Source organism: Danio rerio, chromosome 22 (assembly GCF_049306965.1).
Source record: "Danio rerio strain Tuebingen ecotype United States chromosome 22, GRCz12tu, whole genome shotgun sequence".
Lineage (NCBI taxonomy): Eukaryota > Metazoa > Chordata > Actinopteri > Cypriniformes > Danionidae > Danio > Danio rerio.
The window spans coordinates 33422501-33437500 of NC_133197.1; the positions used below are offsets into that span (position 1 = coordinate 33422501).

Sequence of the window (15000 nt, forward strand, 5' to 3'; positions counted from 1 at the left end):
CTGACTTCCGCATAACCCTAAGTAGGGAACAAGACGAGGTGAACTTGTCTGCGAGAGAGACTTCCTCGCGGTGTAATTTCTGACAGTTCATCTCTGTTAGGATGCTGGTCCAAGCGAAAAGCATCCTGCTGGTTTAGCACTAAGTGTTAAATTATGCTTTTTAGAGACGTTCACACGGATAATGAACGCAGGTGTGACGAGTTTTTATTTATTTGTTTATTTATTTACTTGGTAACGGCGTTTATACGAGAATCTTAGAGACAAACACCGACAACATTCTGGTGGGGGTTTACACGGGAAAACATTACGTTATTATTATCATCACTTAGGTAAACGCCTCATAACATTTTAAACGCCAGTTCCGTTTCGTTTCACTTCTGATCTGAACGCGTCCTTGCGTGAACCGCGTGCAAGACCAACGTCACAAAACCAGCATCCGACTACTTTCAAGAAGCGTCAGAATTGCAAACATTTTTCCAAAATTCGCTTTTTTTCTTCAAAACGCAACAACAGGTTGTTGACGCGATTCTCTGTGAATCTGCATATGTGTGAACTTGAATTGCTAGTTTGTAGTATCAAATGTGTATCAAATCCGTTTTTTCGCTCTTCTGAGGTGAATATCTCAGTGTTTTAAAGCCCTCGGTGATACTGGTTTCCGTCAAGCTGTCTATTCTTAACTCCATGCAGTCAGCATTCGGTTATATTTATCTGGGGTGGGAGTGCGAGAAACTCAATGACAAGTGACAGCATCAACACTAACGCATGAGCTCTTTCTCCTTGTGGATTTAAATGGGCTGTCAAATCATTGTAAAATAAATGACACCTATATATATAAATATATATATATATATATATATATATATATATATATATATATATATATATATATATATATATATATATATATATATATAATGCAGTATTGCAGTTTTTTTATAGGAGTTTAAAATCATAACGTGACAAATATATATATAAACTGTTTAAGTACTTCCTGAATGTCTTGTCAAACTCACTTGAGCATGTAATGACAACTAAAACAAGATGTTTTAATTCCTTGAGTGATGCCTGGAAACATTCTTAAATGAGCAAAAAAAAAACAAACTAAAAGCGTATTTGTTCTCGCATCTGTGTATTAGTCTCAATAAAAAGAGCAGTTAAAATAGCCTTACCTTTACTGTTTATTTCCTTTAATTCCTTTGAAACGGTCTTGTCCCTTCTGTATTGTGCGGTGGCTGGCTGCTGAATAACAGCAGCAGCGGTAAATTTAGTTTATGAGCTTTTTTTCTGACCTTTGTCTCTCAACATGGGTGACCATTAGACATCAGTTGTGGAAAAACACCGGCCTGCCTCCCATTCGCAGCAGCAGCGCGTCTTCTTAAAGCGGCCGCTTCCTGTGTTCAGAAAAGCGCGCCTCGTCTGTCAGTCTGCGCTCCACAGCGCTGCCGCCGGCTAACAGTGGCGCTGCATCCTAAGGTTTCTGCCTCAAGAAAACTCTTTGTAATACACGTATAAAAGGCGAATTCAGGTAAAGAATTCATAGAAAAGACAGACATGGTGCAGATATATAATTGACTTAAATAAATATATGATTAATGATAAAAAGAACAGAATAAAAAGTAAAAAGAAAAAGTTGCACAGCTATATTTTTGTCAATAGCCAAAAGTACATTGTATGAGTCAAAATTATATATTTTTATGCTAGAATAATTATAATTTTGAGTAAAAATCATGTTCCATGAATATAATTTGTACAGTTTCCATTGTAAATATGTACAATTGCATTTTTTATCATTAATATGCATTGCTAAGAGCTTAATTTGGACAACTTTAAAGGTGATTTTCTCATTCTTTTAAAAATTTTATCACAGCCAAATATTGTCCAACTCTACCACATTTCAATGGAAAACTTATCTAGGAGCTTCCAGATAATGCAAATATCTCAATTTTGGAAAATGTACATTTGTGACTGGTTTTGTGGTCCAGGGTCAGGGTGGCATCAAAATTTATAGAACAGGTACAAGAAGTCAATCATGCCATTTATTTATTTATTTATTTATTTATTTGTTAGTTTGTTTGTTTGTTTGTTTGTTGGTTTGTTTGTTTATTTATTTATTTATTTATTTATTTATTTTTACCTTAATAATTAGTTTTTTGTTTAGTTTTTATTTATTTAATTAATTTATTTATTTATTTATTCAAATTCAATGTCTAAATATGTATTCTAATTTATTAGGCTAGTTTATATATAATATTATATTATTTGCAAGACACCAATTAACATTTTAAGATCATGCACTTCTTATTCATTACTTTTCATTCATTTTTAGATCATTAAATAATTCTGCAACTTAAGTAGACCTTTACAATCTCATTGATTGTTAAAATACATTTGATTCATATTAAAATATTTCAACAGCTGTATTTACCAAATTCAAGTCTAAAACAAGCACACACTAATGAGGCCAAATTAAATTCTAGTAGTTTACTGAGTAGAGTAATATGCAAAACAACTTCATCAAAATGCATTAACATAAAATTATATATATATATATATATATATATATATATATATATATATATATATATATATATATATATATATATATATATATATATATATAAATGTCTATATATTTAATCAAAATTTAAATATCAAAAACTGATTTGACATCTGATATTTACCATCTTAAAGTAATAATAATCAATATATATATATATATATATATATATATATATATATATATATATATATATATATATATATATATATATATATATATATATATATATATATATATTAGAAATACAAAAAAACACACACAAATGAAGAATTCATTTGCAAAAATATAATTGTTTGTAATATTTATTTATTATGTTTTTATTTTGTGTTTTGAAGAGCACATTGGCAAAAAGAAAACATGATTTATGGAAAACTACTGAAACTGGACATTTATTTCAAAAATTCTAAAAACAGCATTATCTGCTTTTGCAAATGAACACTTCAAATGTTATCACACACACACACACACACACGCACACGCACATGCACACGCACACACACACACACACACACACACACACACACACACACACACACACACACTCCTCCATTACCAGATGGCCCACTGAATTCACCCAATAATAATAATAATACACTTTAGCAGCCATGGCAATGTTGTGAATGCTTTTGCATTGTGAGGAGAGCTGCAGCTGCCAAAAACAGTGATATTAATAGGAGGAGAAGATCACAGCACTTCAGGCTGTTTACACTGGACTTTACCTGAACCTCAGACAAGAACATCTTTACTTTAATATCACTGTCTGAACAAGTGCGCCGCTGTAACTGTAAACCTCTCAGGTCTCATTAAAGGTGCAGTGATGTTCATTCAACTGCCTAACAGAGCAAAGGAGAGGCAGTTTATACATTTTTATAGCTGATGTTAGGGCAGCAATGTCAAATAAAGGTTTTTAATATGCGATATTACAATTATCTTGCAGAGGACTAGCTTTAAGATATAAAAAAAAAAAATGTATTTTGTAATGCTACACTCTCAAAAAATATCTGTGAATTAGCAGTTTTCTGTATTTTGTGAGTCATGTAACTATTAATTTTATTTTTCCCCATTTATTTATGCTTTTGAATCACAGTATGAGACCGTGATTAGTCCTCTGACAACTTTTAACCTTGAAAAGTTAGAAAAAGGGACTTTTATTAACATTTTTAATTTAAAGTGATATATTGTCTTGACATCTTTCTGTATATATTATTATTATACATTATTTCAGACTACTAAAATGTCAATAAAAGTTACCTTGTTAAACTGTAGAGTTGAATTTTCAGAATTAAAAGTCTACAGAGGAAGGATCAATCTCCAATAATTCAATTCACAACCATAAATATGGAAAACACAAACTGCAAAAACTGTTTTTTTAGTGTGTCTAATTGGTGTGATATCAACATAAATTACTGTAATTTTTTTTCATATGACGATCAAATTTTTATGAGAGGAAAATGAAAAAAACAGTAAAGTATTTTTTACAAGATATGCTACGATTCTGCTCTTTTTTTACTTTATTTTACTCTGTTAATCTTTCCTATTTAAAATTATTGTGACTCATTTTTCTGCTGGTTTGATCTTTTTAATTTGAAGAGTTTTTTCATCAAAATTATATCATTAACAGTTCTTTATACTGTGCAGCTCTGGATTGTCAATTGTTATTGCCAAAACCAGAATTATTTGAAACAACTAAGGAATCAAAGTATATCAAAGTATAGTTATACAGAATCAAAAACATAAATCTAAAAGTTTCATAATACAAAAAATAAATATCTGGACTGTATATTTAGTTGAAGTCAGAATTATTAGCCCCCTGAATAGTTAGCGCTCCGTTTATTTTTCCCCCAATTTCTGTTTAACAGAGAGAAGATTTTTACCAACACATTTCTAAACATGTAAGTTTTAATAACTCTTTTTCAATCACTGATTTATTTTATCTCTGCCATGATGACGGTAAATAATATTTTACTATTTTTCAAGACACTTCTATACCGCTTAAAGTGACATTTAAAGACTTAACCTAGTTAACCTAGTTGACTAGGCAGGTTAGGGTATTTAGGCAAGTCATTGTATAACAATGGTTCTTTCCATAGACTATCGAAAAAACATATAGCTTAAAGGGGCTAATAATTTTGACCTAAAAATGGGTTTTTAAAAAATTTAAAACAGCTTTTATTCTAGCTGAAATAAAACAAATGACTTTCTCCAGAAAAAAATATATTATCAGACATACTGTGAAAATGTTCTTGCTCTGTTAAACATCATTTGGGAAATATTTAAAAAGAAAATAAAAATTCAAAGGGGGACTAATAATTTTGACTTCAACTGTACACACACACACACACACACACACACACACACATACACACTGTTAGGGAAAGTTGCTTTTGAAAGTAATGCATTACAATATTGAGTTACTCTCCAAGAAGTAACTAGTTGTGTCACTTAGTTACTTTTTATGTTAAGTTATGCGTTACGTTATTTCTGAGTTACTTTTGCGTTTTACTTTTACGCTTTTGCGTAGTTTTTTACCTGGCTAAGGCTTGATCTCTTTAAAAACTTGTTTTTTTTCTTTTCTTTCTTTTTATAATAGAATAGTTCTGCAATTAACAACACACCGTATAAGTGTAAGCACACCAACAAAAAATATGTTTTAGGATAATGTTATCTGAAAACTAAACATGAGCTAAACATGCTACTTGTGTACTATTTGTCTTAAGTAATATCACCGTCCATTAAGACAATCCCCTTTTCCTTCTCTTCGAAGTGTTGAAAATAATGAAAATTTTCTCTCCTTGAAAAAATAACTCGCGTTTCATTTTCAAAAAAAAGTATCTCAAATATTACTTTAAATAATGCTTTACTTTACTCATTACTTAGAAAAGTAAAATTATTATGTAACTCACGTTATTTGTAACGCATTATCCCAACGCTGTGTGTGTGTGTATATATATGTGTATGAATATGAATATATATATATATATATATATATATATATATATATATATATATATATATATATATATATATATATATATATATATATATATATATATATATATATATATATATTCATGATAATCATGATAAAATGCATCATAAATGACATGATTCACACAAGTTAGCAAAAATTCTTATAAAATACTTGCTTGTAAAGAAAGACATTTGAATGTCTGTAATTCCTCATTATCTGAAATGATTGATTGGACTCGAAGTACAGTTTCACAGACTATAAAATAGGGAAATCTTAACATCTGGCATGATAAATCACACAATTTAGCTAAAATGCACAGCTAGGCCAAGTGGCCTCATCACTGATTGTGGACATCTGCTTTTTAGGGAATTAAAAAAACATTAATACAACCCCAAACTGCCTGTAAACAGCTCAGTGGTTGACTTTGTGTTCTGCCTCTGCGTGTCCAGTCAGTCCTGCTGTGGTTGTTGTGATTTTGTGATTGCGGTTCGTGTTTTGGCTCTTGTTTACATCAGCTTGACTGAATTAAGACGCTAGCTAGCTACCCAGCCTGATTTGCAGCCTTGGGTTTGCTGGGTATCAAAACAGCTTCTAGTATCCAGCTAAAGTTTCTGTAATTTTCCACCAGTCCTCGCCTGCACTCCACTTCTCTCATTTGATCACAAGATCACTTTTGTTCTTTAAGCATTTTGTGTCACAACAGCAGTCTTGCACAGCCCATCGCCTGAGGTGATCAGAATCAGCTGTCAATCACTTTAAGTGCATCTGCTTGGCATGCAAACATGCTGTGTGAATGTTTTTTGCATAATTTCAGGACAGAATCCATTCACGTCAGTTTACTTACCTGCTTATGGCATTTGCGAACATAGCCGAATTATTTTAATGCAGACAGTACATTTCTTAAATGTCACTAATTTTGCAAAAAGATTGGTAATGATAGCTGCAAAGGCTGTCTTTTATGTAGCAAAATATGTGAAAGTATCATTTGACTTAAAGTTTTTTACGTTATATATAGCATGTTAGCAATGAAATTAGCATAAGTAAGACAAAGGAGCTGTTGTCACATTCAAACTTACCTGATTTTTGTTACATGAATCACTTTAAAAGCGAAAAGACTGCAAATGGTGTGAAACTATGTGTATTTTCAACGCAATCTCATGCCAATTCGTAACTTTTTGATTTTGTGGCTAATTCGTACGAATTCATACAATCTAATTAGTACAATTTAATTGGATTTGCTCATCACCCAATGACGGTTGTGGTTAGGGGTGGGGTTTGGTGCCACGCCTCCTTTTTAAAATCGTACATTTTTGTACTACGGAACTTGTACGAATTTGAAGGAATTGGCCACTGAACTGAAACAACGTAAAATACTTACGTTTTTCTCGTGAGAGCAGGATCTTTTTAGGCTATATAGCAAAGGTTACTACATATGTTAGCCTTAGCAAGACAGAAGAGTCAGTGTTCAAGATTAACTTACTAGATTGAGTTACTTGGTCCCTTTAAAACTGTAAAAGCAAATCATTACATTTCGTGTGATTCAAACTATAAAACATGCTAGCATTGAAATTAGCCTTAGCAAGACAAGAGATGCCTTACAGTACTTACTATTTAACTAATAAATGGCCCTTTAAAACTGAAAATAGCCCGGAAGGTGTAGATGATTTAGGCTACATAACATACTTCCCATCATACCAAGATTTTTGCTATCATACAAAAGACATTTTTGTTATTTGAAGATTGCATTAAAACTGTGAAAGATACTGCAAAAGACTACATACCATGCTAGCATTGAAATTATTTTGAAAAATGAGATGGTTGCTTATAGCACATTCATTCATTCATTCATTTATTTATTTTCTTGTCGGCTTAGTCCCTTTATTAATCCGGGGTTGCCACAGTGGAATGAACCGCCAACTTATCCTTTTTACGCAGCGGATGCCCTTCCAGCTGCAACCCATCTCTGGGAAAGCTTAAAGTACATAGGCTACTAATTAATTAAAAGGCACTTATGATAAAAATCTTTTGTAAGCTGTTTGGACAAAACTGTGTGTAGGTATAGTGTGTCCGCTGTCATATTGCGTGATTTAAAAAAAAAAAATCCTGATGTTAAAATAATTTATAATATATCCATAGTGACACGTAAAATCATAACAACAAGACAGGAAGTGCACGAAGCAACTGTGATGAAAAGAGATGTTTAGCTCGCTGTGATCGTCAATCATCATCAAATGTAATCAAGAATGAATATTACAAGTTTACGTTTTAAAAACAGTGCATGCTTGTAATGAATTCCAGCAATTTTACCGTCTTTACCTATTTGTACGTGTGAGTACAAATTTAAAAGAAGACACTTCAATCACTGCTGTGTGCATGTGCGTGAATATTGTAGCGACTTTGTGTGTGACTCATTGCAGAAAGACTTAAATTAACTCCATAACAAATGCATCAAATAATCATTGGGAAAGTTCTCACTGTGGTATTTCCCACAAACGTTACATGAGATCTGCTTCCTTCCTGTCTGTCACTGTGCTGTTTTTCTGATATAGCTGATATTGAGGCACACTCTAACAGACACATAGGAACAGTGGGTGGGGAGATCTAGCATTAAAGGCACAGTCCACAATAACAGCTACAATGTTTAGAGCAGAACATTCCTATATCCTGATGGATATTTTGAGATGAAACTTTACAGACACAAAAGACATCTTAAATCTTGAAGGGGGTGAAAATAGGTGCCCTTTAACAGATTTCCTTTTAAAACTGTGTCAATAGCCCAGACGATATCAAGATATAACTTAACTGTGTGTGTTTTAGGCTACATTAAATGTTAGCATTAAAATTAGCCTTAGCAAGATAGGAGAGTCTACATTAAATACAAACAAAATATCTTTTTGCATAAAGGTTATTTTAAAACTGTAAAAAAAAAAAAAAAAAACTTTAAAAGCATGAAAATATCCCTAAATTGTGTGTGATTTAAACTTTCCAAACAAGCTAGCATTGAAATTAATCTTAGCAACACTAGATGTTCGCTTGCCTGGGTTGTGCTTACAGTACCTATTAAGTAACTAATGAATGTCTCTTTAAAACTGTGTAAATAGCCCAAAGGGTATGAAATATAATTTAACTGTGTGTTTAAGGCTACATTACATGCTGGCATTAACATAAGCGATAGCAAGATAGTAGATTATTGAATACCAACTAAATAGCTTTTTGTTGCTTAAAGGCCACCTAAAAACTGTAAAAAAATAAATAAATAAATTGTAATGTTTACACTACAAACACATTAAAGCCGTTATCAAATGAGGACTAATAAAACCAGTACATTTAAATGATTTCTAATGTGCTTTGGTTATAACATAACACTTATAGAACCATAGAAAAAAAACAATAGAGTTTACATTAAAACCAATATAATTTCCATTAAAACCATTACAAAACCGTGAAAAACTTGGTTGATGATGGTTTCTATAGTTTTATTTATTTATTATAAACATATTTTACATTCTTTTTACATTTCTGCACATTTTTAGAGTAAATATTAGACTTCACTTGCAGAAAGACTTGCATGTTTGAGTGGAAAAAGAGGATCTCCACACAGCGACGGCATCTGAAACATGTGAATGCTTGTCTGTTTGGCTGAACAGCTCAGTACTTTTCCACTGTCTAGAGGAAGTTGAAAAGAGGAAGTCAAGCGCTTGTCATTAAACGTGTTTACATGACAAACCTGTTGTCGTTTCGTTAATTTCTATCCGACGTTGCCTTTCACACGTTCCCTCTGTGACAAAATCTCTTAGTTTTAGTGGCGGCGCAATCCCTCACGTTTACAGCCAAAGAAAAGACAAGGAAAGAAAAACAAGGACAAAGAAAACATTTCCTCTTCCAAAAAAAAAAAAAAAAAAAACACAAATCACTTCCTTTGCAATTGCTTTGTAGAAAGATGAAAGTGTAATGTGATAGCAAAAAGTGAAAAACACACACGCCCACTGTTTCCTTGCTGCAACAGAACTCGATAAATTGGTAGAAAATGTACTAGAGCTGCAGGTTGTGTGTGTCTGTCACAGGATGTGTCAGCATTCACTTCATTTAACCACATTATGGCGAATGATGGTTTCTTCATATTTACCATCATAAACAAAGTTGGTCTTCTTTGTAATGGTAAGCAGTGTGAAAACGACCCACAACACAACTGAGCTGCCTTTTGGTCTAAAATATGTACGTTAAGTTAGTAAATAAATAAATAAATAAATAAAAAACATTATTATGCAGTTTGTTCAATACAATTTGCAAAAGAAGACTGTTCACTGACAAATAGTCAAGACAACCAATATTTTCGTGTTGTTTTAATTTATTTATTAAGTTAATCAGGTTTTAACAATTTTTTTTTTAAGTTATGCAAAGTTTAAGCTCCTAGGGCTTAGTTGCCACATAAATGGATGGCACATTTTAGTTCTTAAGTAGCTATTTAAAATACTTTGAATGTTTTATATTTTGTTACTGACATACAGTGTCATCCTGCAACTGTTTTGCAGCATATGGAATGTCCCAAACATTATTTTATCTGTCCAAAATGGGAAAATAATGTTGTTTTTACTCTCTGATAGTCAAAACATGTTAAAAAAAAATTTCTATGTTAAATATGCATAACAAAACAGTCAGGAAAAAGTGTTTTATGTAAATTCAGACCACAAGTTCACATATATGGACATAATTTTTCTGTAAAAGTGCATCATTTTAAAAAGATGATACTTGGGTTATATTCTAATAAGGTTGCAATAAGCTAAAATAGCAAAGAAAAATAGGCCAGCAGGGGGCGCCCAACCTGCGGTCTGTGTGGGTCCTAATGCCACAGTATAGTGATGGGGATGCTATACTGCTCAGTGAGCGCCGTCTTTCGGATGAGACGTTAATCAGAGGTCTCGACTCTCTGTGGTTGTTAAAAATCCCAGGATGTCCTTCGAAAAGAGTAGGGGTTTAACCCCGGCATCCTGGCCAAATCTGCCCACTGGCCTCTGCCCATCATGGCCTCCTAACCATCCCCATATTCAATTGGCTTTATCACTGTCTCCTCTCCACCAATCAGCTGGTGTGTGGTGTGCGGTCTGGCGCAAAATGGCTGCCGTCGCGTCATCCAGGTGGATGCTGCACACTGGTGGTGGATGAGGAGATCCCCCCAATTGTGTAAAGCGCTTTGAGTGCCCAGAAAAGCGCTATATAAATGTAAGGAAATATTATTATTATTATTATTATTATTATTATTATTATTATTATTATTATTAATAAATAAAAAATGCATGTAAAACACCTTGGGCCTTAAGAGATTAACCTAATTTTGGTCAGTTTGATTGACGTAAGTTGGGATGACTAGAAATTTTATTTGATTCAGCTAAAAACATGTAATTTACAGTGTATAATCAATAATTTAAGTTGTTTTATCAAACTATCAGTGGTGGTGACTGATTACACAAAAAATACATTTACAAACTCGATCAAATTAATTAATTCATTCATTCATTTACCTTCGGCTTAGTCCCCTATTTATCAGGTCACATTTATAGAGGTCACAACAGCGGAATAAATTGCCTACATTTCCAGCATGTTTTACACAGCGGATTCCCTTCCACCTGCAACCCAGCACTAGAAAACACCCATACACATTCATATATTATACAGCCAATTTAGTTTCTTCAATTTGCTTATAGCGCATGTCTTTGGACTGTGGGGGAAACCTATTGGATTACGTTGAGAACATGCAAACTCCACACAAAAATGCCAACTGACCCAGCTGGGACTCAAACCAGTGACCTTGTTGCTGTGAGGCGAAAGTGCTAACCACTAAGCCACCGTGTTGCTGTAAAAATTCAGTTTCAACTAATTATTAGACATTAATAAGTCTCAACGGATTTATGCGTTTGCTCAATTTCTTAGGATTCTTAGGATTCTTAGGATTTTTTTTTTTATTTGTACATTATTCATTAGCAATACTGAATCGTGAGTTGAGTGTATATTTTTATTTTATTTAAAATTTTTAAAGGAATGTTAATACATAAATTAACTTTACATAAATGGTCTATTATTAATTTACTGTTTAAACATGTCACATTTAGACACAACAATCACAACAACTGTCACAACAATCAATATATCAACTTATTAAAACTATACATGACCTCAATCATTTTTGGTCAGTCAATATATATCGCCCATAAATAAATAAAAATATTTTACCAACATTTTAGCTGACTATGCAACATCTATTTCTCTATTGTCAGTGTCAGCATAGTTAAAAAACACTATGCTATTTATTAAAAATTACTATGGTATATTTCAATGTGGGTGTCTGACAACTGAAAACAAATCTGGTAGCAGATAATCGCAGCCTCTGGTACTTTTGACCTTGCACTTTTTAGTTAACATTTATTATTATTTATTTAGGATATGCGTTTTCACATTCTGACTAATTATTAAATTGTTAAAATGACTGTAGTTAAATAAAACATTCTTAAGAATAAAATGTGTTTTTATGGAAGAGTGTACATGCATTGTGATGGTATTATATTATCATTCTGGGATTATATAATGAGTGGCATAAAATGCTCTTAAAATTACAATAATATCATTTAACGTAATATATTTTGGTGCAATATATCATACAACAAAAATTAGATAATGTGACAGGCCTTGTTGTCATTGCTTTGTAGTTTTTCTATGTGAAGATTATAATTATAATGCAGTATATATGTATTGTTTTTATATTGGAGTTTTAATTATAGTGTTGTTTTGTATGTCAAGCCTCCCATAGGCTGGTGTGGAAAATTAGCAAGACTACTCAGTAACACTTAAACAAATACATATGGTTTGTCCAATGTAAATGTGACGTTCCAACACGATCTTACGGCAATTCGTAATGTTTGGATTTATTGGCTATTTCGTGCAATCTCATTTGTTCAATTTAGTACGATTTGTTTATCCCCCAATGGTGGTTGGGTTTTGGGGTAGGCTTTGGTGCCATTTCTCCTTTAAACAAACAAAAAAAAAAAAAAAGTACATTTTTGTATGACTGAACTAACGAATTAGCCACTAAACTGACAAAAACTTTCCTCGTGATATCAGGCTAGATGTTAATGAAATAAAATAAATATGTAAATAAATGAAATCTTCATAAAACCAAACAAAAATACTAGTTAAATGTTGCTATTAATGTTACTAACTTTGATTTTGGTGTTTAACAGTAAATTATGAATGCTGATAAATTGCAAAAGTATGATATTTGATCAATTAATCTATAAATCAACCGATGAATCAAATAAATGATAATGATGCTATGCAGAATTTCGCATTAAATGTTATGTGAACAGTTAAAATTGAAAAGTCATTTAACAGTTTACATAATCATATGTATAATTTCTAATAACTCTGTAACTAATTGTATGATTACAACAATGCACTAAAAACGTCCTCAGGAAAAAAAAAAAAAAAAAAGGATTTTGTAAAGGTTTTCTTTTCCCAAAATTGTCATTTTCAGTTCCCCAAATGCCATTGTCATATTAATGAATGGCCAAAGCACTTTCATTTTAAAATGGTGTCATATTACTGATAATAAAAATAATTACAACTTATAACATTCAGTTCAATGCAACAATTATCAACAATTCGCATGATTTCTTAATAGGTGTATCAAATCATGTAACTTTGTTCACATTTTAAAAAAACAACAAACAACAAACTTTTCATTTGCAATTCACAAAGGCAGAAAATGTACAGTTTAATCTCAGTGGCATGAACAATTTTTCAACAGAAAAACAGGACTTCCAAGTTATTATATGGTCATTTGACAAAGAGATTAATGTTTTATTGAGTAATTTATGGATGTTATTGGCCAAGATAGACACAAGAGAGGAAGTCAACATGAACTAACATGACTCTTAAAATAAGGAAGTTGGAGGAGAACTGCAGATGCAGTGTCCTCTTTAAAGCACACATGGGTCAGTTTGTTCTGTTTTTCACCTTTAATTCGACTGTGAACACTTACGGACTGTTTGTAGCCAATCCTTGACCCGAGTGCAGCCAGCATTGACACAAATCCTGTATTTACCACAGAAATGCATGACTTGAGTGTGTTCATATCGCAAGCTTATGACACCTGCACTATGTTGCATCAATAATCTTGAATGACTAAACAGAATGGTGAAACTTTGTCTGTTTTTAATGATTCACCAACCACAGTAAGAGAATTAAACAAAAAAAAGTTCAATTGTGTGCATTAAGGCTACATGTTAGCTGTAAAATTAGCATTAGCAACACATAAAAACTTTCAGTTCTGTGTAACCTGAAACTCTTAAGTGCTACAATAAAGTGTGGAAATGTCATTCAATTATGTGTATTCAGGCTAACAAGCTAACTATGAAATTAGGCTTTGCAAGACAAGGGAGTTTTCAGTAAATACAGCATATATTTGGCTTTTTGCAGATTGCAGAAGTGTGACAGTATAATACATCCGTGTATATTTACGTACAGGCTATTTAAAATGTAAGAGAATTACGTTTTAAATGTCACTTTAAACTGGTCAAAATACTGCAAATGTGTGAAATATATAGGCTACACATAATATAATAGCTATGAAATTAGCCTTAAAACTATCATACACCCTCTTTTAAGACTTTGTTCACTAATGTCAATGTAAAAGTCAGAATACTGTTCGATTGTAAAAATACATTTTGTGTTTAAATGAAACTATGATATTAGCCTTGGCTAACTGATATTTTTACCCTTTTTTGCATGAAGGTCTCTAACAGTATGAAAATGCTGCAAAAACAACATGCTAGCTATAAACTTATTTTTAGCAAGCAGAGCAGTAGGTCAATGGGTACCTAATAACAAGTATAAATTGTATTTCACAAGCCTGTTGCAGAAATTAATGCCAAAATTTTGCAAAATAAATGAATAAAGACATGCTAGCTTTGTAATTAGCAAGATCAGGAAGTTGACCATTAAGCAAAATAAAAGCATTTTGTTACATTAAATCTACTTTAAAAACAAGTATGTGGGAAATATTATGCATGTTAGGAAACATGCAAGCATGGCAGTAGGTCCTTGGATACCTATTTAAGCATTTAAATGTCTCTTACAAGAGTGTTACAGGAATGCCAAAATATTGCTGAATAGAAAAAGACATGCTAGCTTTGTAATTAGCTTTATAGCAAGATAATAGTTAACTATTAAGCAAAATAAAAGCATTTTGTTACACTTAGGTAACTTTAAAACAAGTGTGTGGAAATATTTTGCATGTTGAGTTGCTATGCTATGAAATTAACCTCAGCAAGCAGGGCAGTAGGTCCTTGGATACCTAATTACAAGATTAAATGTTTCTTACAAGTGTGTTACGCCAATATATGCCAAAATATTGCTAAATAGATAAAGACATGCAAGCTTTGTAATAGCTTTATAGGAAAATGAGGAAGCTAACTAT

The 15000-nt window shown here is 32.1% G+C and overlaps 1 protein-coding gene across 3 annotated transcripts in view; it reads right to left on the bottom strand.

Annotated features, from left to right (window-relative positions):
- Positions 1-1352, bottom strand: part of slc6a6b (solute carrier family 6 member 6b) — a 38085-nt gene extending 36733 nt beyond the window's left edge. For 2 of the 3 annotated variants that reach the window (XR_012397484.1, XM_073936681.1), the window contains exon 1: positions 1170-1352. The gene's annotated coding sequence lies outside the window, so the exon portion shown is untranslated. 3 annotated transcript variants of the gene reach the window in all.
- Positions 1353-15000: the final 13648 nt, after the last annotated feature.